Source organism: Jaculus jaculus, chromosome 1, assembly GCF_020740685.1.
Source record: "Jaculus jaculus isolate mJacJac1 chromosome 1, mJacJac1.mat.Y.cur, whole genome shotgun sequence".
NCBI lineage: Eukaryota > Metazoa > Chordata > Mammalia > Rodentia > Dipodidae > Jaculus > Jaculus jaculus.
The window spans coordinates 120,723,709-120,751,206 of record NC_059102.1 but is presented as its reverse complement, the minus strand read 5'-3'; the positions used below and the strand labels follow the sequence as shown (position 1 = coordinate 120,751,206).

The following is a 27,498-nucleotide window of genomic DNA, read 5'->3' as shown; positions in this document are numbered from 1 at the left end:
GGGAGGCAGAGGTAGGAAGATCAATGTGAGTTCGAGGCCACCCTGAGACTACAGAGTGAATTCCAGGTCAGCCTGGGCTAGAGTGAGATCTTACCTTGAATGCCCACCACCCCACAAGAAAAAGAAGGGGGAGAGTGATCAAGGAAATCACCCGATGTCCACCTCTGGCCTCCACCCACACTCACACACATGTGTGCCAACACATATGCACACCTGTGCACATACACGTCACCGAGTGAAAAGGGTTTAAGGGCAATATCTCACAGTATGGGTCCAACTCAAATACCATTTTCTATCTCACTAGTTTGAGCTGATTGGCCCACTTCAACTGTCCAGCTCTATGCAATGCAGGCCTCTATACCTGCCCTGCCATGCTGAATCCTGGCAGGCTGGCTGTGGGGCCAGTGCGTGATTCTCCACCACAGGGTGACGTATCTTTTTCCTTGGTCTCTCTGCAGTCTTGTGATTCACAGCTACATTCAACACCTCCTGATCAACTAAATGGCTACCGTGGAACGATCTATGAATCCTGATCGTAAACACTCAAAGCCATGTCTCTCATCCGGGACTCACACCCATTCTGGGGCACAGAGATGGCTCTGCATCACCTAAAGCATGCACTGTGGTTTCCCAAGCCATCCATGCGCCTGACTCACGCGTATGGTGACATGGTCTCATTGTGTGTCATTACAGCAATAATGATCACCCTCATCACGTCCACAGTAACTGCCATGTATTAAGCTCCTACTAAGTGTCAGACACGGTGCAAAATATTTCATTAGCATTGTCTCCCTGAATAGTCACAGTAACCCCATGAGGCACATGCTATCATTATCCCCACCACCCCAATGAGGAAACTGAGGTTGGGGAAGGTTAGATCCAAGACCTCAAACTTGCAAGTGCATCCTATATTGTCTCTCCTCTGATGTTCCTGGCTCATTTGCCTACAGTTTCCTACAACATTGGTGATGTATCATTCTTCACATCAAAATAAATCCTGGGAAGATCAAAACTCTAAAAAATAAAACCTGAAGGAGCATTAAGGATTCTGTTGCCAGACATTATAGAGAATCTCACTATACCCCATCTGTCCCTAATCTCTAATTACAACTAAAACTAAACACAGTCTAGAAAACAGCTACATAAAAAGTAAACAAAAGGGGGAAGGTTAGGAATGGGGATCAAACTGAGAGTAGCAAACTGGGGATGATAACTTTCCCAGGTTTTCCTCCTTTTAGGCCCCATCATAAGGCTGTGAGAGTGGGGTGTTATCTGCAGCCAAAATCATTTTTCTGGATGAGTGGGAAAGAGGTTCATCCAGTCTAAAAGTATGGAAGGAATCTAAGTTTTTGTTTGTTTGTTTGTTTTGGTTTGGTTTTTGGTTTTGTTTCTTTGTTTTTTGTTTTTTGGTTTTTTGAGGTACGGTCTCACTCTAGCCCAGGCTGACCTGGAATTCACTATGGAGTCTCAGGGTGGCCTCAAACTCATAGTGATCCTCCTACCTCTGCCCCCCGAGTGCTGGGATGAAAAGTGTGCACCACCACACCGCTGGCTTCAGGAATCTGCTTTTTTTGTTTGTTTTTTGTTTCTGTGGTGGGTTGTTATGTTCTTTTAAAGGGGAGGGAGTGTTGGGATGTGTAGAAGGTGTGCATCTTCATGTGTGTATGAGTGTAGGCACACATGTACCACAGAATGGACACTCTGGTGTGGGTCTTCATATGCCACCTTGTTTGAGGCAGGATCTCACATGTTCGCCGCTCCACTGGCCAGCTAGCTGGCCCATGAACTTCTGGGAAATTCTCTCATCTCTACTTCCCATCTTGCTTAGGCATTACAAAAGCATACCTCAGCTTCAAGCTTTTACATGGAATCTAGGGATCTGAACTCCAGTGCTCATTGCTATGTGGTAAGTGCTTTATCCACCAAGCTATTTCCATAGCCTCTTGGTTTCTATTTTTTTGCTTTCTTTCTTCCTTTATTTTTTTGTTGTTTTCTTTGAAACAGGTCTCCCTTTGTAGCCCAGGCTATACTTGAACCCACCGTGTAGCCAGGCTTACTTCAAACTCAAGATCCTCCTACCTCAGCCTCCCAAGTGCTGGGAGTGCAGGAGTATGATTTCTTGCCTGGCCTTGAGAACTGAACTATGATTTCAATAACCTCTCACCTCTCAGACTGACTCTAAGTGGCACAAGCAACAAATAGACCCAAGACACAATAGCAGAGGTTTGAAAACTAAACTTTCACTGGAACAATGCCCTACTGAAGAGGATATAAAACTTGCAATTGGGCTGGAGAGATTGCTTAGCAGATAAGATGTTTGGCTGTGAAGCCTAAGGACCTAGGTTTGATTCCCTAGTCCCCACTTATGCCAAATGTGCAAGGTGCTGCATGTGTCTGGAGTTTGTTTGCAATGGCTAGAGACCCTGGCATACCCATTCTGACTCTGTGTGTGTGTGTGTGTGTGTGTCTTTCTCAAATAAATGAATAAGGGCTGGAGAGATGGCTTAGCGGTTAAGCGCTTGCCTGTGAAGCCTAAGGACCCCGGTTCGAGGCTCGGTTCCCCAGGTCCCATGTTAGCCAGATGCACAAGGGGGCGCACGCGTCTGGAGTTCGTTTGCAGAGGCTGGAAGCCCTGGCGCGCCCATTCTCTCTCTCTCCCTCTATCTGTCTTTCTCTCTGTGTCTGTCGCTCTCAAATAAATAAACAAATAATTTTTTAATGAATAAAATATTTAAAAATAAATAAATAAAACTTGCAATCTGAATCTAATGGGGCCTGAGAAATCATTTAAAAAATGGAGTTTGAGGGACTGGGGAAATGGCTTAACAGTTATGGCATTTGCCTGTGAAGCCCAAGGACCGGGGTTCAATTCCCCAGGACTCACATAAGCCAGATGCACAAGGGGACACATGTGTCTGGAGTTAGCATGCAGTGTCTAGAGGCCCAGTGGCATGCCCATTCTCTCTTTCTCTCTCTCTCTCTATCTGTCTTTCTCTCTCATAAATAAATAAATTAAATATTTTTTAAAACTCAGAGTTTAATAAGATACTGAATACAAAACAATATTTTAAATGCCCAAAATAGAATCCCAAGATACTTTAGTTTATAAAGAAGAAGAATATCATGTTATCTACCAAGAATAAAAGCAGTGAAGGCTGGAGAGATGGCTTAGCACTTAAGGTGTTTGCCTGAAAAGCAAAAAGGATCTTGGTTCAACTCTCCAGGTTCCATGTAACCAGATGCACAAGGGGGCTCATGCATCTGGAATTTATTTGCAGTGGCTGTGCCCATAAGACAAAAAAGAAAGAAAGAAAGAAAGAAAGAAAGAAAGAAAGAAAGAAAGAAAGAAAGAAAGAAAGAAAGAAAGAAAGAGGGAGGGACGGAGCGAGGGAAGATAAAAGCAGTGAAAAGATGTCAAGGGGCTAGAGAGATGGCTTAGCAGTTAGGTGCTTGCCCTCAAAGCCTGTGGACCAATGTTCTACTCTCCTGATCCCATGTAAGTCAGATGCACAAAGGGGAGACAAGCATAAGGTATCACATGCCCACTAAGTGGCACAAGCATCTGGAGTTCAATTGCAGTGGCTGAGGTCCTAGCATGCCAATTCTCTCTCTCTCTCTCTCTCTCTCTCTCTCTCTCTCTCTCTCTCTAATAAAACAAATAAATAAAGATATCAAGCACTCAAATTAGATTATCTTGCTGTTGGAATTATAAAAGATGCTAAAGCAACTGTCATAGACATGGCCCAGGAGATAAAGAGGAAGACTTTCAAAGTGAACGGTAAGATGAAAGTTTTCAGGGCTGGGGCAGTAGTTCTCCATGGGTGAAGTGATCTGAGTTCAGTCTGTACTACCCATGGAAAATGCTGGGCATGGCAGCACATGCCTGTAATCCCAGCACTGAGGAGGCAAAGGCTCACTGGTCAGTCAGTCTAGCCTAATTGGTAAGCTCAAGGCCAATAAGAGACCCTGTCTCAAAAACAGGTAGATGGTGTTCCTTAGGATAATACCTGAAGTTGTTCACTGGCCTACACACACCACACACACACACACACACATACACACAAACACACCACAGGCCCTCCACACACATATTCAAAAATTTGGAAAAAAAAAAAAAAACATTTTTAGCAAAAGAACAGAAACGACAGGGGACTGGGGAGGTGTCTCAGCATCTCTCTCTCTCAAAATAAATAAATGTTTTAAGAAAGGAAGAGGGCTGAAGAAATTGTTCAGTGGTTAAGGTACTTGTCTGCAAAGCCTAAGGACCCTGGGTTTGATTCTCCAGTACCACAGAAAGCCAGATGCACAAACTGGTACAGGTATCTGGAGTTCATTTGCAGTGGCATTCTCTTCTGTCTCTCTCTTTGCAAATAAATAAATAAATCCACTAGTTCTAAAAAATACATAAATGAAGGAAGAAAGAAAGAAAGTAGGTGAGAAAGAAAACAAGAAAGGCAGCCAGTTGTGTTGGTGCATGCTTTTTTGTTGTTTTGGTTTTTTTTGTTTTCGTTTTTTGACGTAGGGTTCTGCTCTAGCCCAGGCTGACCTGGAATTCACTCTGTATTCTCAGGGTGGCCTCAAACTCACAGTGATCCTCCTACCTCTGCCTCCCAAGTGCTGGGATCAAAGGCATGTGCCTCCACACCCAATATGGTGCACGCTTTCAATCCCAGCACTTAGGTAGCTGAGGTAAGAGAATTGCCACGAGTTTGGGGTTAGCCTGAGTACAGAATGAATCCCAGGTCAGCCTTGGCTAGAGTGAGACCCTGCCTTTAAAAAAAAAAAAAAGCCTGGAGGGATGACTTAGTGGTTAAGGCATTTGCCTGCAAAGCCAAAGGACCCAGGTTCAGCTCCCCAGGACCCACGTTAGCCAGATGCACAAGGGGGCTCACACGTCTGGAGTTCATTGGCAGTGGTTGGAGATCCTGGTGCGCCCATTCATTCTCTCTCTCTCTCTCTCTCTTTCACCCTCTTTCTCTGTCAAATAAGTAAATAAATAAAAATATTTTTTTTTAAAAAAAAGGCTGGAGGGATGGCTTAGCAGTTAAGGTGTTTGCCTGCAAATCCAAAAGACCCAGGTTTTGTTCCCTAGGACCCACATTAGCCAGATGCACAGGGGGTACATATGTCTGGAGTTCTTTCGCAGTGGTTGGAGGCCCTGGTGCGCCCATTCTCTCTCTCTCTCTCTCTTTCTCTCTCCCTCTCTCTCTCTCTCTCTCTCCCTCTTTCTCTGTCAAATAAATAAATAAAAATAAAATATGTTTTATAAAAGGAAACTCTACAGAGAATGAAATGAAAATTTTGAATGTGGAATATATCTAAGATTGTGTGGTGGTACATGTCTGATACCCCAGCACTTGAGAGATAGAGGCAGGAGGACCAGGAACTCGGGTCATCTAGGCTACACAGCAAGTCCAAAGTCATATACAGAAATTAAAAGTCACTGGACAAACTCAGTAACTGAATGGAGGTGACAGAGGTAGGAATCCTTGAACATGAAGACAGATGAATAGAAATTACCAAATTTAATAAGAGGGAGAATAAAGCATGAAAAGCAGCAGAGCCTGAGGGAATTGTGAGAGTGACACAGAAGGTTTCACATTCATGTCACTGGAGTCCCTAAAGAAAATAAGAGATAGGCGAAGAGAATGAGAAAAAAAAAAAAAAAAATCTTGGAAAATAGAGGCCAAAATTTCCCTAATTTGGTGAAAAACATAAATTTAAATGTTTTAGAAATTAAACAGGGCTGGAAAGATGGCTTAGCAGTTAAAGTGCTTGTCTTCAAAGCCAAAGGACACGGGTTTGATTCCCCAGGACCCACGTAAAGCCTGATGCACAAGGTGGCACATGCGTCTGGAGTTTGCAGTGGCTGGAGGCCCTGGTGTGCCCCTTCTTTCTTTCTGTCTGTCTGTCTGTCTGTCTGTCTGTCTGTCTGTCTCTCTCTCTCTCTCTCTCTCTCTCTCTCATAAATAAATAACTAAAAATATTTTTAAAAAGAAAATAAATTTCAAACAAGACAAACTCAAACAAATGTCCAGATACATGCTAATAAAATTGCTAAATACACATGGAGAAAAACAGAACATTTTGAGTCTGGAAAGAAACAATGCTTGCTTCTGGAGCACAAATGCTATAAATAACTATTAAGATTTCTCCTGTGAGCCACGCAGGCCAGATGAACTTCTTTGAAGTTCTGGAAGAAAAAGACTCAATCAGTGCTATATGCAGTGAAAATGTCTTAAAGGAATGAAGATGAGACAAAGACATTGCAGATGAAGAGACTCGAAGAGAATCCAGCAGCAGCAGCAGGCAGGCCCGAAGACACAAGTGAAAGGAGATCGTCAGACTAACAGGAAACGCTCCCAAAATGAAAAGCAACCATCAATACAAATGGCAGCTGCTGGGGTAAATAAAATACCACTTGCCCTCTATGTTTTTAACGTATCTATGACTGTTGAAAGCTAAAACAGGAGCATTTACTACTGTTGTGTTTTCAGTGGATGCAAATGTAATAAATAGTATGTCTATGGAGAAAAGAAAGCTATGTCATTGTAAGATTTCCCTATTTTGCCTGTTGTAGTAAAATATTAACTCTAAGTAGACTATAAAAGTCTAAGTGTAGGGCTGGGAATATAGCTCAGTGATAAAGCATTTGCCTAGCATGTGTGAGACCCTATATTTGAGTCCCAGCACTAAAACAAAACCAATAAATACACACATAAATAAATAAATAAACGGCTGTGTGTTGTACTGCCAGGTGGAAAAAGTAGTGCAAGCATCAGGTGTTCCACTTACATAAGCAAAAGACCCTGCATGGGCTGGAGAGATGGCTTAGCGGTTAAGCACTTGCCTGTGAAGCCTAAGGACCCCGGTTCAAGGCTTGGTTCCCCAGGTCCCACGTTAGCCGGATGCACAAGGGGGCACACGCGTCTGGAGTTCGTTTGCAGAGGCTGGAAGCCCTGGCATGTCCATTCTCTCTCTCTTCCTCTATCTGCCATTATCTCTGTGTCTGTCGCTCTCAAATAAATAAATTTTTTTTTTAAAAAAAGACCCTGCATACCCATGCATGTACACACACACACACACACACACACACACAGAGAGAGAGAGAGAGAGAGAGAGAGAGAAATAAAAATCCTATGTGAATACCAGGTTTGGGGGCTGGAAAGATGGCGCGTTGGTTAAAGGTGCTTGTTTGAAAGCCTTGGTTTGATTTTCTAGTACCTACATAAAGACAGACTCACAAAGTGGTGCATGTGTCTGAAGTTGATTTATATCAGCAAGAGGCCCTGGCACACCCATTCTCCCCTTCTCTCTTCTTTCCATCTCTCTCTCAAAATAAATAAATATTTTAAGAAAGTAAGAGGGCTGAAGAGATGACTCACTGGTTAAGGTACTTGCCTGTAAAACCTAAGGATCCTGGGTTTGAGTCAGAAAGCCAGATGCACAAAATAGAACGTGCACCTAGAGTTCATTTGCAATGGCTAGAGGCTCTGGTGCACCCATATTTTCTTCCTCTGTCTCTGTCTCCCTCTCTCTTCTTGCAAATAAATAAGTAAATTTTTAAAAAAGAAGAATAAAGAGTGGCTGGGAGATGGCTTAGCAGTTAAAGGTGCCTCTTTGCACAGCCTGGCAGGCCAGGTTCAATTCCCTAGCGGCCACACAAAGCCAGATGCAAAAGGCAGCAAAAGCATCAGAACTTTGTTTACAGCAAACACACATGCACACACACACGTGCATGCACACACACACGTGCATGCACACACACACGCACACACACACAATAAATAAATAAATGAATATGTTTTTAAATGCCTGTAAAGGTAAAAGAATGAGGAAAGACATCACAAAAAAAAAAATCTATGAAAGGTAGGCAGAGTAGAAATCATGATAAGGCATGTTCATTACCCATAAGAAAGAAGGACAAGACATGGGGATGGTCATATATGTCACTTCACCAAGAACACATCAGAATCATAAAAGCATCTGTGCTTAAAAATAAATCTTTGAAAGCCAGGCATGGTGGCACACACCTTTAATCCCAGCTCTTGGGAGGCAGAGGTAGGAGGATCGCTGTGAGTTCAAGGCCACCCTGAGACTACGTATTGAATTACAGGTCAGCCTGAGCTAGAGTGAAACCCTACCTGGAAAAAACAGAATAACAAATAAATATTTAAAATACCTGAAGGAAAAATGAAGACGGGTCTGGTGGCACATGCATTTAATCCAAGCACTTGGGAGGCAGAGGTAAGAGGATTGCTGTGAGTTCAAGGCCATCCTGGAACTACAGAGTAAGATCCAGGTCAGCCTGCGCTACAGTGAGACTCTACCTCGAACCCCACCCCCCAAAAGAACAAAAAATAAGAAGTAGATGTAGATATATGCACATAGTTGGACAGTTCAATATTTCTCTCTGCATTTTTTTTCCTTTGGTTTTTCGAGGTAGGGACTCACTGTAGCTCAGGCTGACATGGAATTCACTATGTAGTCTCAGGGTGGCCTCAAAGTCATGGTGATTCTCCTACCTCTGCCTCCCGAGTGCTGGGATTAAAGGCGTGCAACACCACACCCAGCTCTCTCAGCAATTTTAAAGTACATTAAAATTTGGTAAAAGTTAATAAATCTCAATAACGCCCTTAACCAACTTAATCATGTTGACAGTGATAGAGGATGCCACTCCAACACAGTAAAATAGACATTTGTTCAGGTCACGTGGAGCACACAAGACTGATATTCTGGACCATAGAATAAAATCTAACACATTCTTAAGATTAATTTTGTTTTATTAATTTTATTTTATTTATTTGAGAGATAAAGAGGCAGACTGAGGGGGACAGAGAGAGAATGGGCACACCAGGGCATTCAGCCACTGCAAACAAACTCCAGATGCATGTGCCACCTTGTGCATCTGGCTATTGTTGGTCCTGGGAAATCAAACCTGCATCCTTTGGCTTCTCAGGCAAATGCCTTAACCACTAAGCCATCTCACCTTTCCCCCAAAGATTAATTTTTAATTAATATTAAACAAACTACAAATAATAGTCTACTATTCTGTGACCATCTTAGTATTTGCATAAAAAAATATAGAAGAATTCCTTCAGGATTTTAATAGGTGTGTGAGTCAGGACTTACAATGGTTCACTTTCTCTTCTGCCCTTCTGTATTTTAATTTTTATCAAGCCCATTCTACAATGAGGAAATGTTGCTGGAACTCTTTGTTCTTCTTTGGTTTTTCAAGGTAGAGTCTCACTCTGGCCCAGGCTGACCTGGAATTCACTGTGGAGTCTCAGGGTGGCCTCGAACTCATGGCGATCCTCCTACCTCTGCCTCCCAAGTGCTGGGATTAAAGGCGTGCGCCACCACACCCGGCCTCTTTGTTCTGATTGTTTGACAAGTATCAGCACATTTTTCCTCAGCATTACCCCAGCTCTCTCAGGCTTCCCTGTGTGCAGCTGATCCTGAATCACCAGAATCCACAGTTTGAGTGCTGACCAAACCTGCCACCCTCGGCACCCTCCCTCCCTCCCTGCAGGATCCCGCTGTCCTATGACAACAGGGGCCATCACCTGCTCCCTGTCAAGTACCAGGAAACCATGGCTCACAGGTCAGGATTTGTGTCCTTCTCTCTACTAACTGACCTCTGTGTCACTGTTTCTGGCCGAAGCTCGGTCATCTGAATGTTCTTCCTGTGATGGTCAATTTATTAGCAATTTTACTGGATGAAGAAACATCCAAGGCATTAATGAGGCATAGAGTGTATCTGTGAGGACTTTTCCAGATCTGTCCTGAGTATGAGTTGGCACCATCAGGATGGACTGAATAAAAAGGGAAGAAAGAGAAAGATGACTGAGCATTCCCCTGTTTCTTCTTTCTGAACAGCCTCATGGCCCTGCCACTCAGCTGGGGGTCATTCCCACTGCCACACCTTCCCTGACATAAAGGACTATACCTCCAGCCTTGAGCCAAAATAAACCCTTCCTCCCTTAATGTCTTGTCAGGTATTTGATCTCAGCAATAAAGTGATACACTTCCCGTTGAATTATCCAGAAACCAGAAATTGACTCATTAAGAGACATAGACATGCACATCAATAATTTAGATTTAAAGCTGCTCTTGTCACCAGCTGCATGACCTTGAGAAGCTGGGCCTCTACTTTCCCATCTGTCAAATGGGACAAATGACATGAGTAAACAGTAGTATTTTTTAACTTCTTCAGTCACTGAGGAAAATTCCATTTTCCTGATTCTCCCTCTTCCACTCTATCACCCACACTATTACTTCCAACATGGCACAGATGTTTCTGTCTTCACTGGAGTCTTTCTCCTGATCTGTTATGCAGATTAAGGAAATGTTTCTATTTATGTTGAAAGGAACAGAGAGAGAAAGGAGGGAAAGGAAGAAGAAGAGGATGATAAAGAGGGGGAATGGAGGAGAAGAGGGGGAAAGAAGAGAAAGATACATGAAATGGAAAGAGGTTGAAGAAATCTGAGGCTGGGAGGCAGCTGTGGTGGCGCACACCTTCAATCCCAGCACTTGGGAGGCACAGGTAAGAGTCTAGCCATGAGTGTGAGGCCACCCTGAGATTGCATGGTGAATACCAGGTCTGCCTGGGATAAAGCGAGGCCCTAACTCAAAAAAAAGAAAAGTAAGAAGAGATCTGGGATAGGAGTCTGGACTAAAGAGAGAAGATGATTGTAAAATAGGTGAGTGAATGAATAATAAATAGATGATAGATGTATTATGGATAGAAAGATGGATTGATAGAGCAAGTAAAAAGAAAATGGGAAGCTGGGCATGGTGGTGCACGCCTTTAATCCCAGCACTTGAGAGGCAGATGTAGGAGGATCACTGTGAGTTTGAGGCTACCCTGAGACTACATAGTGAATTCCAGGTCAGCTTGAGCTACAGTGAGACCCTATCTCAGAAAACCAAAAGAAAAAAAAGGAAAATGGGGGGAGAAAGAAAAGAACATAAAGCAGAATAGAGGATCTGTTCTGTCACCAAAAAAACCACTTTCTTTAGGACTTTGGTGAGATAGAAGTAAAAGTTTCGATTATTTTGTGATGTAAACTAATATTGCTCAGCATGCAGAATTCCCATGAATTTCTACCAGCAGGAAGAATGAGGGCCTGAGGATGGGAGGTAGGGGGTGGGTCTGTGCAGCCTGCTATTTCTGGGGCACTCTTGGCTGCTCACTAAGATAGTAATTACTAAAAACGAGCACCTGCTATCTAGCCTTGTTTGGCCACTTATTATCTGTGGTTTCTTGAGTAGTCACAAGCCTCTTTGGGTCTCTGTTTTCTTATCAGTAAATTGAGGATAATGGTAGACACCCTGCCTTTCTTGTGAGATCATCAAGAGGGTTAAACAAGATAACATACATGAAGATATTTGATCTGGAATTACAAGGGTATGGAGATTACCCTTGTCATGTGGCCTAGGAATTTGAGGTTCATAGGTCTATAGCACCCCTCTTCTCTACCAAATCTGTTTCGGTTTTGTGGGTTCTTTCCTTTCCTAGCTGGCAAGGAGGGATAGAGTGGTGAACACAGATCAAATCCAAGTACCCACATAAATGCCAGGCATGCATGGCAGCCAACCAGTAATAGCCCTGGGGAGGCAGGGACAGGGGAACCTGGGCAAGCTGGCTAGCTAGTCTAGCTGAGTCACTGAGCTCTGGGTTCAGATGAAAGGTTCTGTGTCAATAAAGAAGGTGGAGGCAGAGGATGTGTCTCTGCACAAGATCACTACCTTTGCCTGCACAAGGCGTCTGCAACTGAAAAATAATGACCAAACAGATGAATGAATACGGTGCCCACGGATCAAGAAAGACACCCCACGTGAACTTTTGGCCTCCTCACACATACACATGTGCACATACACACATGCACCCCCATACATATAAACACAGTACACACATACACATGCAAAAGAAAAAAGAAAAGAAGAAAAACCTGGCAACGTCTCCATTGTCCCTGGAGCTACCTCAGTACTAACCCAGGACCTCACTGTCAATGTCGCCAGAGCATCCTTGATCAAGCAGAAATTCTCCAGGCACAAAACAGATTTATTTTCATTGTGAAACAGTCTGTCTGCTATGTGACAACAAATTAACTCTGAGTGACTATTCCTGTAAAACACGCCCTGCGCTTAGCACTGCTATTACGGGGCGGATAGATCTGGTAAAGAATCAATTAAAGCTCTGACACATTAAATGGAGCGCAAAGACCTGTTGCACAGGTTTCCCCAGAGGAAGCGCATCGGGTAACATGAGCCCCGGAAAGCCGGTGGAGGCGAGAGTTCCGAGACGGCCCTGAGGTCTCCAGGACGGACTGGGGCTTCCCTGCATCACTTGTGAAGTGCTACTTACGGGATTACAGCATCACCATTAGTGCAACGGCGTCATGGTGGAACGAGAGGGACTATCGGCCGGCGGGCACTCCCCAGAAAACTGTGAGTTCCCTTCAAAGACGCACCCAAAGAAGTGGTAGATGATACTGCAGTGTTTGTCTTTACGCCTGTTCTGATGTGAAAGCAAATGCTAAGGAAGCAAACGCCAAGGATATTAGCTTCATGGTTCCTTTCTATTTGTAAATCAGGCTGTCCTACAAAAAAGGCATTTCTTCTAAAGGTCCCAAATTTCCAAGAAAAGCTTCACAAAAAGAGGATGAGAGGGTTAACAGTGGGAAAGGAATCACGTTGGTTATTGCTGCTTAGTCTAAGGTTTGCTGACAGCAAGTGAGAAAGTTAATGGTAAGAACATCGTGGGTTTTTTTTGGCTAATTCAGACATCTGTGTAAGCCATCTTTCCTATCATTGCCTGAAATAACTCCTGTCTCTCAGTCTGAACAAACAGAGATTTGGAGGTTCAGCGCTTGTTTCTAGGAGGGTTGCTCACCAGTGTGCTTCAGTGGGAATAAAGGAACAAACAGGGGCAAGGGACAGCAAGGAGCACTGCTGGGGGACAAGTAAAGCTGGGCCCTAGAAATGGCAATCTGGAAATGTTTAGAGGACTCAGTTCATCCCTGATTTGGCAGACTAATTCAGAAGCAAAAATCTAGGGAGATGAAACATGAAGGTGAAATGTAAATGCCATGTTTTCAAGACATTTTGCCAGAAGAGATAAAGAAAGAGAAAAAAAGAGAGGAGAGGAGAGGAAATGAGAGCAAAGGAGCCAGTGTCAGGACAAGACAAGGCCTGTTTATTCGCATGTTCAGCTTTTAGGTACAGGGCAAAACATTTTCCGAGGGAATGCTCTCATGGGACAGGAATCCATTCAGTTAGCAATATAAGTATTTGGTAGTTCAGGTCATGAAATCTTTCATTCTAAGTGTAAATACATGAGCAGGGGATTAGAGGCCCCCTTTTTAGCAGAGGATACTACTAAATATTGCTCAGAAAGATTGATTTTTGTTTACTTTTTATTTATTTATTTCATGCTATGGGGAAAAAATATAGAGTCTTATGCCTGCAAAGTAAACGCTCTATACTACTGAGCTATGCCCCCAACCATTATTGGATCTTTAAATTCTCTCTACTGCTTAGAAAAAAATATTTGTGGAATAATATGTAATTATGTCTGTAAATACTTCCTTCATCTTTGTAGAACAGAGGTGTCTCCAAGCCACCAAAAGAGCCTCGGAATATGCAGGTAGCTTGCAATCTTGAAGTCCTGCAAGAGTCCCTAGGGAACATAGAGAGAGTGTCTGGCAATGTATTTGCCCTGCCTTGCACTCTGCCCCCAACTCTCCCCTCAAATGCATTGTCCAAACACACACAGCTTTCATTTATGAGCTCATATTTAAAAAAAAAATTGCATGAAACAAACAAAAACTAAAATTCACTAAAATATTCAATCTTTTCAGAATGAATCTTCCCAGAGAATGACAATGAGTTAGTCAAAGGCAAACCAATAGTAAAAGTCAAGCAGGTGGAAAACAAGTTCTACCACCCTGGTCTTCCTTTCCCTTCGTTCAAAGGAGTTCATCAAGCCGTCCAGACCCCACCCACTCCCTATACCATCTAGGTTACCTCTCAGATTCCAAAGCCTCACTCACACCACATGCACCACATCTTCCATAAAGATGAAAGTGTACGTAGCTTTTCTAAAGCCCGACTAATCCCACAGCGTTTATTGAGTACCTTCCTTGTGCTGCTCTGTGTCAGGTACTAGAGATTCATGTGTGAATTTGAGACACAATCCCAGTATGTGTACAGCCTACTGGAACCAAAGACACCCTACAATTGAACTGTGACAGATGTTCTCTTGAATGCACTGTGGTAACTGAACCTAAAAGTGAACAGTCTGGCAGTTCTTCAGCACATTGAACATGGAATTACCATAGGAGGCAGAAAATCCAGATACAGACATACCCAAAAGAATAGAAAATGAGACGCAAACAAACACATGACATGCAGGTACTAGCCACTCTAGCCAAAAGATAGTGGTAGCTCAAATGGCCATCAGTGGATGAATGGATAAACAAAATGTGGTCCTCATACAGTGGAATGCTGAAACGCTGAGACAGGCTTCCATGAGGATGAGATGTGAAAACACTGGACTAAGCAAAGGAAGCTAGACACAAAAGTCAGAACTTGTATAATCCCATTTATATGCAATATCCAGAATAGGCAAATTCACGGAGATGCAGACTAGACGGCCAGGGGCTGGGAGAGTGGGAATGAGGGGCTTTCGGAGGCGGTGAAAATGCTTCAAAACTAGATAGCAGGGCTGGAGAGACGGCTTAGTGGTTAAGGCATTTGCCTACAAAGCCAAAGGATCCTGGTTTGATTCTCTGGGACCCACGTAAGCCAGAAGGGGGCACATGCATCTGGAGTTTGTTTGCAGTGGCTAGAGGCCTTAGAGCACTCATTTTCTCACTCTCTCTTTTTCTCTCTTTGCCTCTTTCTCTCTCTCAAATAAATAAATACATTTATAAAATAAAAACCTAGATAGCAGTGATATTTACACCACCTTGTAAATTAATCAAATGCCAGTGAATCACTCTATTTAATTGTTGTATTTAATGTGAATTTTACTTTATTTTTTTAAAAGCTTTTTTACTAGTTTATTTACTTGCATGTGTGTGTATATGTGGGTACTCATGACAGGGTATCTTGCAGCTGCAAGCAAACACCAGATACTTGTACCACTTTGGGGGTCTGGCCTGATGTGGTGCTAAGGAATTGAACCCAAGCTGACAGGCTTTGCAAACAATTGCCTTTAACCTCTGGGATATCTCCCCAGCTCCCACTGTTACCTCATTTTTAAAAAGAGTAAGAATGAGACAGGGAAAGTGGAGGACTGTAAAGAAGCTATGGGAGGGCTGGAGAGATAGCTTAGTGGTTAAGGTGCTTGCCTGCAAAGCCAAAGGATCCAGGTTCGATTCCCCAGGACCCATGTAAGCCAGATGGTATTTTATTCAGATCTGTGGTTTGGACTGGGCATTTGAGCAGAGAACTGACAATGGCAGAAGACTCTGGACTCATAAAAATAATATGTGGAGTCAACCAGCTCAGTAGGAAAAAAATGTCATATATATATATATATATATCTCAAATGTATACACACACACACACACACACACACACACACACACACACACACACACCTCCCTGATCATGTTTTGGTTACATTGTTGGAAGTATCTCCTGCTAAATTCAAACTCAGAAATATTAGCTGGGATGAAAAATCTGGTCACAGTTCTTTCCAAGCCAATTTTAAAAACTAGCATAAGCCCATCTTTTTGCATAGCCCACCAGCTTTGGCATCCCACAGACTTTTTAAGGTAAAATTAACCTACTTCCTCTTCCTGTAAAGATTACTCATAATGACTTGTCCTTGCACAAATACCTCACCAACGAAGCAAGCCTGAGAGCTAGCTGCAATCAGAAAGTAGGTTTAGAAGAGGAGCCCAGATCCAAAGTTAACATGCTCATTACATCCCTATTAGTTTGGGGCACATTAGCCTGTGAGGGATTTTGCATACTAGGGCTGGAGAGATGGCTTAGAGGTTAAGGCAGTTGCCTGCAAAGCCTAAGGACACATGTTCAACTCTCCAAATCCACACAAGTCAGACACACAAAGGTGAGTCAAGTGCAAAGTCACACATGCCCACTAGGTGGCACAAGCACCTGGAGTTCAATTTCAGTGACTGAGGTCCTGACATGACAAGTTTCTGTCTGTCTCCCTCTCTCTCTCTCTCTCTCTCTCTCTCTCTCTCTCTCTCTCTCTCTCTCTGTGTCTAAAATAAAAACAAATAAACAAAAAATAATTTGGGCTGGAGAGATGGTTTAATTGTTAAGCGCTTGCCTGTGAAGCCTAAGGACCCCAGTTTGAGGCTCAATTCCCCAGGACCCACGTTAGCCAGATGCACAAGGGGGCACATGTGTCTGGAGTTCATTTGCAGTGGCTGGAGGCCCTGGCGCACCCATTCTCTCTCTTTCTCTGTTTCTCTCTCTGTCTCTCTCTCTCTGTGTCACTCTCAAATAAATAAATAAAAATAAACAAAAAATTTTTTTAAATATATATAAAAAAGAATTTCACATAATGGGTTACGTGTCCACACAGAATTCAGTTATTTGTTCTTTGCTTACTTATTTGTTATTTGAGAGAGACAGAGCTAAAGAGCATGGGCGCTCCAGGGCCTCCTAGCACTGCAAATGAACTCCAGACATATGTGCACCTGGTTTTATGTAAGTGCTAGGAAATCAAACCCAGGCAGTCAGGCTTTATAAGCAAGCACCTTTAACTGCTCTCTCAAGCTTCCGAATTCAGTTCTGAATGAAGACAGAAGGAATTCCATGTGACCTATCAGAAGCAGACAGAACCTGTCAAACCAAACCTCAGAGGGAATTCCAACACCTTTGTCTTATACTGGATGAATCTGACACTCTGCTTGTCCTTGTCACTAGAATAACCGGCCACTCTGAGGGAAGCCCAGGACTGAGGGGGGCGTTGCCTGGCTGTCAACTATAAAACCCAAGCTTCTAAGGACACGGTTTTCACCTCCATCCAAACCTCCTCCAAAATCTCTTCTCAGGTACAGACTCCGTTTATTCAAAAAGCCAAAAACAAAGACAGGAGCAATGAAGATGAGGGCGAATTCTGGCAGCTCTTCCCAGTGGTGGTGTGGAAGGAAACACAGTGGCCTCCGTGTCCCCTGATCCTTGGGTTTCCCTCTTCAGGGTCCACAGTTCTGGTTCTGTGCCGATGGATCCTGCATCTGAAAATTCAACCCCAGGTGGAAAATATTCAGGCAAACAAATGCATCTGTATTGAACATGAACTGACATTTTTCTTCTTGGCTTTTAAAATTACAGTATATCCACACGTTCTTAGTTTTTCTTTCCCTTCCTCATCCTCCATCCTCATTCCTACTTAAACTAGAAATTTGAAGCAAGGATCTGCATATGAGAGCCAGCATGTGGTGCTGGTGTTTCTGATCTTTTCCAGTTCGTCATTTTTCTGAAAGTTTCATAATTTCATTTTTCTCAATAGCCTACTAAAACTCCATTACATAGTACCACATCTTCATAATCCATTCATCAATTGATGGGCATCTAGACAGATTCTGTTTCCTACTGGCAATAAACATCAAGCATCTCTAAAGTAGAGGGAAGAAGGCTGTTAGTGGGAGGGGAAGGGAGAAGAAAGAGAGTAAGCGGGGAAGGAGGATCAAACTGCATTGTACACACGTATGAAAGTGTCAAAAATTGAATCTACAGCATAGCAATTTTTGTATAGCATTTACATTGTGTCAGATTTGATAATCTAGAAATGGTTAGCACATGCAAGAGGATCGCATAGGTTATATATAGAAGATAATAAAAGAAAGAAATTTTTTAAAAAATATTTTTTGTTCATTTTTTATTTATTTATTTGAGAGCGACAGACACAGAGAGAAAGACAGATAGAGGGAGAGAGAGGGAATGGGCGCGCCAGGGCTTCCAGCCACTGCAAACGAACTCCAGACATGTGCGCCCCTTTGTGCATCTGGCTAAAGTGGGACCTGGGGAACCGAGCCTCGAACCGGGGTCCTTAGGCTTCACAGGCAAGTGCTTAACCGCTAAGCCATCTCTCCAGCCCTAAAAGAAAGAAATTTAAAGCAGGTTCACTTGAGACAGATTTCATTGTGGGAAGGGGCTGTAATTGAGGAGTTAGTATACCATGAATGAGGATGGGGGGGGTCCTGAAGCCAGAGAGAGGGGCTTTTGTTCTGAGGAATAAAGCAAGTTATCCCTATCCCAAGAGGACAATCTTTATGGGACCAGAGGAGTGGGTCTGTGCCTAGACGACATGCTAGGAGTCAAGTAGGCAATGGAGGACAGAGTGGGAGACGAAGACGCTCTCTAAGAGTGGGCCTGCTGTGTTCCTTCTCAGAGCAGAGGTGGGGCTGGGGGAGGCAGGAAGGCGCAGGGATAAGAGAGTGAAGTGATTAGTCAACATCTGCCTCTTCAAGTGACCACATCTGCGCTCTAACTACATGCATACACAGCACCATTTCATGCAAGGTTCTTGAGTATACAGGATTTTGATTTCCATAGAATGTCCTGGAACCAATCCCCCATGAACATGGAGGGAGGACTGCACATTCAAAGAGCAAGAGGTGAGACACCCTGTTGAGTAGGAACATAAGCCTTAGAATCTTAATGTAAAAGACCCAGAAGGAGGGCTGGAGAGATGGCTCAGTGGTTAAGGCATTTGCCTGGAAAGCCTAATGACCTGGATTCAATTCCCCAGTACCCACATAAAGCCAGATGCATAAAGTGACACATGTATCTGGAGCTCACTTGCGGTGGCAGGAGGCACTGGTGCGCTTAGGCGCCTCTCTCTCTCTCTCTCTCTCTCTCTCTCTCTCTCTCTCTCTTTTTCTCTCCTTGCAAATAAATAAATAAAATATTTTTAAAGATGCTGAAGCACCCAGACCTCTAGATTAGACTCTCCTACAGGAAGATTGTGGACTTTCTATTGCTATCCCACTGGAGAGAGGAATTCCCACATCTCTTGAGACTCAACTATAGTCATTGGGTAGAAGATATGATCGGTCACCAGGATTCTGACAAAAGCAATTGAAAGCAGAAGGAATTGACATAGGCACTGGAGCATCCTGCATCTATCCCTTACCTGGAGCAACCTTAAGTGGCTGGTTTTTCCTTGCGACAGAAGTAGATGGTGTGTGTCTCAACTACGCCAAGAAAAATGTGGAAAGAAATAATTTATCTGATTTCATAAAAATGTAAAAGTGCCACAGAAGACACTGCTGATGGTTGCTCTTAGAGAAGAATCAGAGATAATCTGACTTTTGCATGTGTAACCCTCTCTTTTTTGCCAACCAGTTGTAAGCCAAGATTTCCTGTGCCACATTCCCAAAACAGAAAGCATAAAGGAGCCGGGGGTAGTGGCGCATGCCTTTAATCCCAGCACTCTGGAGGCAGAGGTAGGGGGATCACAGTGAGTTCAAGGCCAGCCTGAGAGACTACAGAGTGAATTCCAGTTCAGCTTGGGCTAGAGTGAGTCCTTACCTCGAAAAACAAAAAAAAAAAAGAAGCATAAAGGAAGATTGAGCTACATAAAAAGGGGGTGAACTCCCCGAAGCTACTTCTATAAATACAGGAGGCATCATGGAGATCATGGCAGAGGAGATGAATTAGAGTTTGTTAAAGGGAATCTTCCAAGACAGTTTGCAACTTACAAAAAGACTAAGGAGTCACAGCTGCATGCTGGGAAAGAAATGCAACTGACTCCACTGAAAGATGAGCTTTCCATCCAAAGGTTCCTAAAGTCACCTTCACTGAATTCTGTCAAGGTCAGACAATGATATGGGCCTTTAGCTTGAAGTTTTATTTTATTTTATTTTATTTTGTTTTATTTTATTTTATTTATTACAGAGGGGAGACAGATAGAAAGAGAGAATGGGTATGCCAGACTTCTAGCCTCTTTGAACAAACTCCAGACACATGTGCCACCTTGTGAATCAGACTTTACATGGGTACTGAGGAATCAAACCCGGGTCCTGTGGCTTTAGAAGCAAGCAGCTTAATCGTTAAGCCATCTCTCCAGCCCTGTCAGGACACCATCACCTCCAAGTAAACGCAGAAAATTAGGGAAGCTAAGGAAACCCTTTACAAGTGTTGTGTTGAAGTCTGTGATGTCATCCCTCAAAATAATGTCTTTGGGGTGCAAAACAGTGAGACACAGTATTGTGACAACATGGACAGAAAAAATCCTTACTGACCTGAAGACCCAACATAAACAGGAAAAAAAAAAAGGAAGTAGACCATTGTGGGAGGTGCCTCGAGCTCCTGAGGATGTCATCCAAGCCTTGGAGAGAAAAAGGTCATTCCCAGAGTCAACAGTAGCCAGGATGTGGCCCAGGATACCCAGGAGAGTACCCTGTGTGGGCCTGCTGTGCCCAAAGGTGAATCTGTCACTGTTAGCAGCCACTGCCCAAGCCAAGAATCACTGTCCCAAGGGAGGATGAAAGGAATGAGGAAATGGGAGGTGTGGAGGTCATGGAAAGTTGAAAAGGCTCTAGCAATGGGGAAGTCCCTTGCACGTGTTTGATCAGTTCGAAGAAGGAAGTGGATGGCGCCTTCCGTGAAATGCACTGGAAGCAGATTTGTACCTATATTTCAGGCTTATTGCTAGCTAACCTTAAATTTCATTCACAAGCAGAAAGTGTTGCCGGGCGTGGTGGCGCACGCCTTTAATCCCAGCACTCGGGAGGCAGAGGTAGGAGGATCACCGTGAGTTCAAGGCCACCCTGAGACTACAGAGTGAATTCCAGGTCAGCATGGACCAGAGTGAGACCCTACCTTGAAAAACCAAAAAAAAAAAAAAAAAAAAAAGAAAGTGTCTATCTGGAACTGGCAGTGTAGCTCAGGGGCAGAATGTGTGCTTAGCATACAGGAAACACAGGGTTCAATTGCTAAAGTCAAAAATATATAAAGTTTTTGCTCTAGAGGCTCCTGTGGGACAGCAAGAATTCAACATTCCCATTAATAACATGTGGAACCATCTTAAAAAGCAAAAACTTAGTTGGCCATACTTAGTGAATGCTTGTATTCCCAATATTCAAGTAAAGGCAGGAAGGTTGCTATAAGTCCAAGGCCAGCCTGAGAGAGATGCTATCTTAGAAAAAAAAAAAATTTAAGAAAAGCAGAAATGAATCAATCCATCTTAAGCCATCTAGCCCTCACCAGTTTTTAAACTTGTCTGCAGTTGTAGTACAATAGGAGGAATTCAGGAGGAGGAATTGTGGTTATCAGCAACAACGAAAAGCTATCGGTAAACTCAAAAGGAATTTAAAGGGCTGGAGAGCTGGCTTAGCATTTAAGCACTTGCCTGTGAAGCCTAAAGACCCCGGTTCGAGGCTCAGTTCTCCAGGACCCATGTCTGGAGATCGTTTCCAGTGGCTGGAGGCCCTGATGCACCCATTATCTCTCTCTCGCTCGCTCTCTCTTGCTCTCTCTCGCTCTCTGTGTTGCTCTCAACTAAATAAATAAAGAATTTTTTTAAATGAATTTAAAGCTAACTCAAGCTGGTCACCTAGCTCTCAAATGATTCCTTGAGGCCAGAGGAACTGTTTGTGGCATCAACTGTTTGTGGCATCCAGTCCTGGTCAGTGCTGCCTAGGGCACTGTGGGTCTCTGATACTCAGAGTTGCAAGAGTTGCAAGGAGAGGAAAGGCAGGACTTGGCCTCCGGCAAGGGCAGTAGTACAGCTGCGCAGAGGCCTGAGGACTCGTCAGTGGTTTCCTTCAAGAATGAACCTTGATCCATCCATAGACAAGATGTGCCAGGCTGGCCTCCGGAGGCGCTCCCAAGCTGCAGGCTGAGCAGAGGAGAAACAGCAGGAGACACCTGGGTCTCACACAATGAAATTAGTAATTAGAGGTCACAGCCTCTACGAGCAAGATATTTACATGAATTATCTCTCATTCTCATAACAAAATGTCGTAGTAAGTGTTATTATCCCGGTTTTAAAGATAAGAAAATTAAAACCCAAGCTTAAAAGAGGTTCTGGAATTTACCCAAGGCCACCCAGCTAGTAGCGGCAGAGGCAAAGTGTTAACACAAGACTTAGCAGCTTCCGTTTGATTCCCATATCTATGCTGTTCTGCTACTGCTGGGGGCCCTTCATCTGCCGTGAAATGTCTCCCATAACCCCCCCCCCCCGTGTTTGAATACCTAATCCCCCTTGGTGGTATTCAGGAAGGTTGTGGAGCCTTTAAGGAGGTGGGCCTTTATTAGAGAAAGTATGTCACTGGGATGGGGAGCTCTTGGGGTTTTATGGTCCAGCCCCACTTCCTGCACCTAGCTCTCTCTCTACTTCTTCCCGCTGATGAGAAGATACAATGTCTGGCTATCTGTTCCTGCCATGTCTTCCCCTCCGTGATGAAATTGCCCTTAAAAATATAAGCCAAAATACATCCTTTCCTTCTATAAACTGCTTCGGGTCAGGTATTTTGCTCAACCCTGAGAAAGTAAGTGCTATGGCAAGCTATATGCCTATACTCTGAATTAGTAGCAAAGCTGCCATGTTTTAAACACACATGTTCATGGCACAGGGGAGTGGGGGTGGTGTAGTTAGATATTGATGTTTAACTAGCAGACAATTGGAAATTACTGTTAGAGATTGCATAGTGGAGGCACACAGAGAAGAAAACATTAAGGAAAAGTTTTATGACATTGACTTTGATAATGATTTACTAGATAAGTTACTAAAAGCATAAGATAAAAATTTTAAACAGACTCATTGAACTTCTTCAAAATGAAAAACTTTGGGGCCAGAGAGATGGCTTAGGGGCTAAAGCACTTACCTATATAGCCTAAGGACCTGGGTTTGATTCCTCAGTATCCACATAAAGCCAGATGCCCAAGGTGGCCAATGTGTCTAGAACTTGTTTGTAGTGACACGAAGTCCTTACGTGCTCAATCTCTATCCCTCTTTTTCATAAATAAAATATTTTTTAAAAAAATGAAAAACTTGTGCACGTGCATCAAAGGAGACTACAGTACAGTCAGAATGGAATCCACAGAGTAAAAGGGGGAATCACGCCTCACGTTCATTAAAATGGCTGATGTCCAATCAAAATGAATACTAATTGGTGGCAAAGGCCATAGAGCAATTGGGACCCTTGTGCACCCCTAGTGGGAATATAACAATGGCAGAACAGTTCCCCCAAAACTTGAAATTTAGAATTACCATATAACCTAACAATTAATTCTACTAAATTCCTCAAAGTCAAGGGAGTTGAAAGTAGAGATGGGAAACCTTATTTATAGACCCAGAATGTGGAAGCAACCAGTGTTCACTTACAGATGAATAAACAAAGTGTACTATATACACAGAATGGGACAATATCTAGACTTCAAAAGGAATGGCATCCTAACGCATGCTGCTACACGGAGGAACCCTGAAAACATCATGCCGAGTAAAATCAACCAGACACACAAGACAAGACAAGCACTGTATGCTCCCACTTGTCCCATCCATAGTGACAGGAGAGTGGTGATTGCCAGGGGTGGGGATAGATGTGGCTTCATGAGGGTAGAATTTTAGAATTTCCATTAGGATGGGGGAAACATTCAGAGATGGATGGTGCATAATGTTGATGGCAGCACAATATGATTGTACTTAATGACACTTAACTATAGCATACAAATGGTCAAAATGGTACATTGTATCTATTTTTAGCACAATAAGACAAAAATATCATACAGAGTACTACTGACTCATATTCCCCCAAAATTACAAATGATAGTTAAAAATATATATACTTTTCAAAAAGTATCAAGGAGCCAGGCATGGTGGTGCATGCCTTTAATCCCAGCACTCGGGAGGCAGAGGTAGGAGGATCGCCGTGAGTTCAAGGCAACCCTGAGACTACATAGTGAATTCCAGGTCAGCCTGAGCCAGAGTGAGACCCTACTTTGAAAAACCAAAAACAATAAAAAATAAAATAATAATAATAATAAAGTATCAAGGGGCTAGGGAAGTGGTTCAGTGGAATAAGTACTTGCCATGCCTGAGTTTGGATTCCCAGAACCTCCATAAAACCCAGACACTGCAACAGATGTCTGTAATCCTAGCATGCCTATGGCAGAGAAAGGAGAAGCTTCCAGAAGTTAGACCAGTGAACAGACTGGAGAACAAAAGACTGTGCCTCAAAATAAAGTAAAAGGTGAGGACCTATGCCCAAAAGCTGTCCCCTGACCTCCACGTGTGCACCATGGTCCATGCACATCTACACACACACATGCACACGTGTGTGAATTAAAGCAGGCACAGTGGCACACACTTACAATCCTAGCACTCAGGAGGCTAAGGCAAGAAGATCGCTAGTTCAAGGCTATCCTGCACTGCATAGCAAGACCCTGTTTCATAAAACAAAATATAGTGCTGGAGAGCTGGCTTAGTGGTTAAGCGCTTGTCTGTGAAGCCTAAGGACCCCAATTCGAGGCTCAGTTCCCCAGGATACACATTAGCCAGATGCGCAAGTCTGGAGTGCATTTGCAGTGGCTGGAGGCCCTGGCGTCTCTCTCTCTTTCTCTCTGTCACTCTCAAATAAATAAATAAATAATAAAACAAAAATATTTTAAAAAAATTAAATGAGGAATTTCAGTTCTGGAAGGTGACGAGTTCTAAAGATTTCCATATTATAATGTGAATGAACTGAACCTGGACATTTAAAAATGGTTAAGATGGCAAGTTTTATGTTGTATATTTTATTATTTATTTGTTTATTTCAGAGAGACAGAAAGGGAGAGAATGGGTGTGCCAGGGCCTCTCGCCACTGCAAACAAACTCCAGACGCATGTGCCACCTTGTTCATCTGGGTTATGTGGGTCCTGGGGAATTGAACCTGGTTCCTTTGGTTCTGCAGGCAAGCATCTCAACCACCAAGCCATCTGTCCAGCCCTGTTGTCTATTTTATAATTAAAACTTTTAGGGATATCTATCAGAAGGCTGGGTGAGGTGACACACACCTATAATCCCAGCATTCAGGAGGCTGAGAGAGGAGGCTCATGAGTTACAAGCCAGCCTGAGCTATATTAAATAAAAAGAAAGAACAAAAGAAAGAATGCCATGAACCCACTAGAAACTGTGAGGAAATGCTGAGTGGGGATCAAATAACTAGATGAGGCTAGGTTGAAGAAGAAACAGGGATGAGGACCTCAGCTGGTAACTTCCTCCAGTGAAACAGAGTCAAAGAAGAGGAGGCCTGGTTGCTCCAGAAAGTCTAGTGGGGCGTTCTGTGGTCCAGGGGCTCTCACTCTGGGGCCGCCTGAGAACCCAGAGGGCAGGTGAAAGTAGATTGTTGGCCTGCCCAAACTGTCTGATTTAGTTGATCTGGGTGGGGCTCTGCATGTCTGATAAGTGCTGGGTGATGCTGGTGCTGTCTGCCCTTCCTCTCCAAAGCCTGTCCTGAGAGACACAGCCTCTCTTCCAGGAGGAGGCACAGCATGCAGACACAAGGGCACTTAGGGTGGAGGACCAGGGATCTACATACCAGGACAACTATCAGGACTAATGAGCCTGTCCTCCCACAGTGATGAGAGGCAGCTCCCGGAGACTGTATCTGCAGTGATCGTAAGTTTAACACGTCCCTAAAGTCAAAGAAGAGAGGAGCCAAGATCTATTTAAGGAAAGCCAATGCTGGGGAAGAGCACCAGTGTCAGTAAGGAAAATGTGGAAAGATGTCAACATATGGACAGCTAATCTTTTCAGATACACTGCGGAGACACAAGAAAGAAAGAGGTGAAGCGAGGAGGAGAAAGAAAAGGAAGGAAAAAAGTGTTAAAAACATGCACTCCCAGTTTTGATTTTTTTTAAGCCTAACATATCTACAATATCTATCTATCTATCTATCTATCTATCTATCTATCTATCTATCTATCTATCTAGTGCACCAATATTGGGAGCATAGCTCAGTGTATACTTACACTGTATTCACCTTTAAAGTCACCACCAAGTCAAAATAAAGAAGGGATCGAGGGTCAGGCACGATGAGGAGCGCCTGAAAGTCAAGACTCTGAAGGCTGAGGCTGGAGGATCTCAATTTGAGCCCTGCGATGGTCAATCTCTATTGTCAATTTGATCGGATCAGGAATCAAATAAGAGACATACCACCTGGGCAGGACTGTGAGGGAAAAAGTACTTCCTTCACAGTGAGCAGCAATTTCTAAAGGCAGCCTATATGTAAAGAGGATGGGGCGGGGGTGGGGGGAATGGCCTTTCTGCAGGCTGCCTTTGCTCACTGACGGTGAGTGCATCACTGTTACTCCATCTTTCACTGACATCTGAACCCACATTCTTTGCCTTCCAACACGTACTGAAGACCAGTGGCTCTCCAGGAGTCCTTCAGGCCTCCCACACCAGACTGGGAGTGCTGAAGATCCAGCCTTGTGAACTAAGCACTACCAGGTTCATAGACTCCGGTTGTAGCTGGCCACTGTTGGATTACCCAGCCTGTATCTTGCAAATTAATCTCATAAATCCCATTGTAAATATATTTCATCTCTCTGTTCTGTTCCTCTAGAGAACCCTGGCTAATACATGTCCAGCCTGGACTATACTGTGAGATGCTGCCTCTAAAATTAAATATAAGTAACAAAAAGATGAAAAAAATTGTAGAATAGAAAAATAAAAGGATAAACCAGATTCAACCTTCCAGAAGATTCCTTTCCCAGTCAATGACCTCTCATTGCTGAGACAAAATACTAGACCGGCAGCTGTTTAGGGAAAGAATTTATTTTGGCTTACAGTTCCAAAAGGTAGAGACCAACATAGCAGGGACAGGAAACCAGCAACACAGCACCACAGCAGCAGGGAGGAAGCAGAAGAGCAACAAGTGCTGGGTTGGTCCATGTCTATTCAGTCTGTTTTTGAGGCTCATGTTAATGGAACCCAAAACTGTGCTCCTTAGTGTCTGATTTCTTTCATGAAACTGTTTTGACATCCATTCCCCCTGGTTAAGTATAGCAGTAACACAGCCTTTCCCACTGATAGCAGTCGGCCGTGGAAGGATGTCAGCTTTTGACTCAACTGTTGGTGGACATTTGGGTTGTGTCCACCTTGGCTCTTGTAAATGATGCGGCGAAGGAGGTTTGCGTATGTGTATGCTGATGAATTAATAGAGACCTTTCGTCTTGTGCCTGTGCTGACGCACATTGCTTAGACGTAAGATGCACTTGACTTTAATAAGTACTGTGGAAATGGCTTTCCAAAGTGGTTGTACTCGTCATCAATGTATGAGAATTGCAGTTTCTCTATATCTTTGCCAGCACCAGATGTTATCATTTTAATTACAGAAAATGATGGGGGAGAGAAGTATTAAGTGGTTTTAATTTGCCTAATCCTAACTAAGGATAGCATTTGCATACTCTGATTGATCATTTGGATACCCTCCTTTGTGTAGTAATCTTTAGTCTTGAGCCTATTTTGTTCATGGATTAGCCTTTTTCTTATTGATACATGGTACATACAAATCC

General features: G+C 43.4%; 1 pseudogene; it reads left to right on the top strand.

Moving 5' to 3' along the window:
- The window catches only part of LOC123464364, an 86,790-nt pseudogene that overhangs the window by 46,849 nt on the left and 12,443 nt on the right, over positions 1-27,498 (top strand).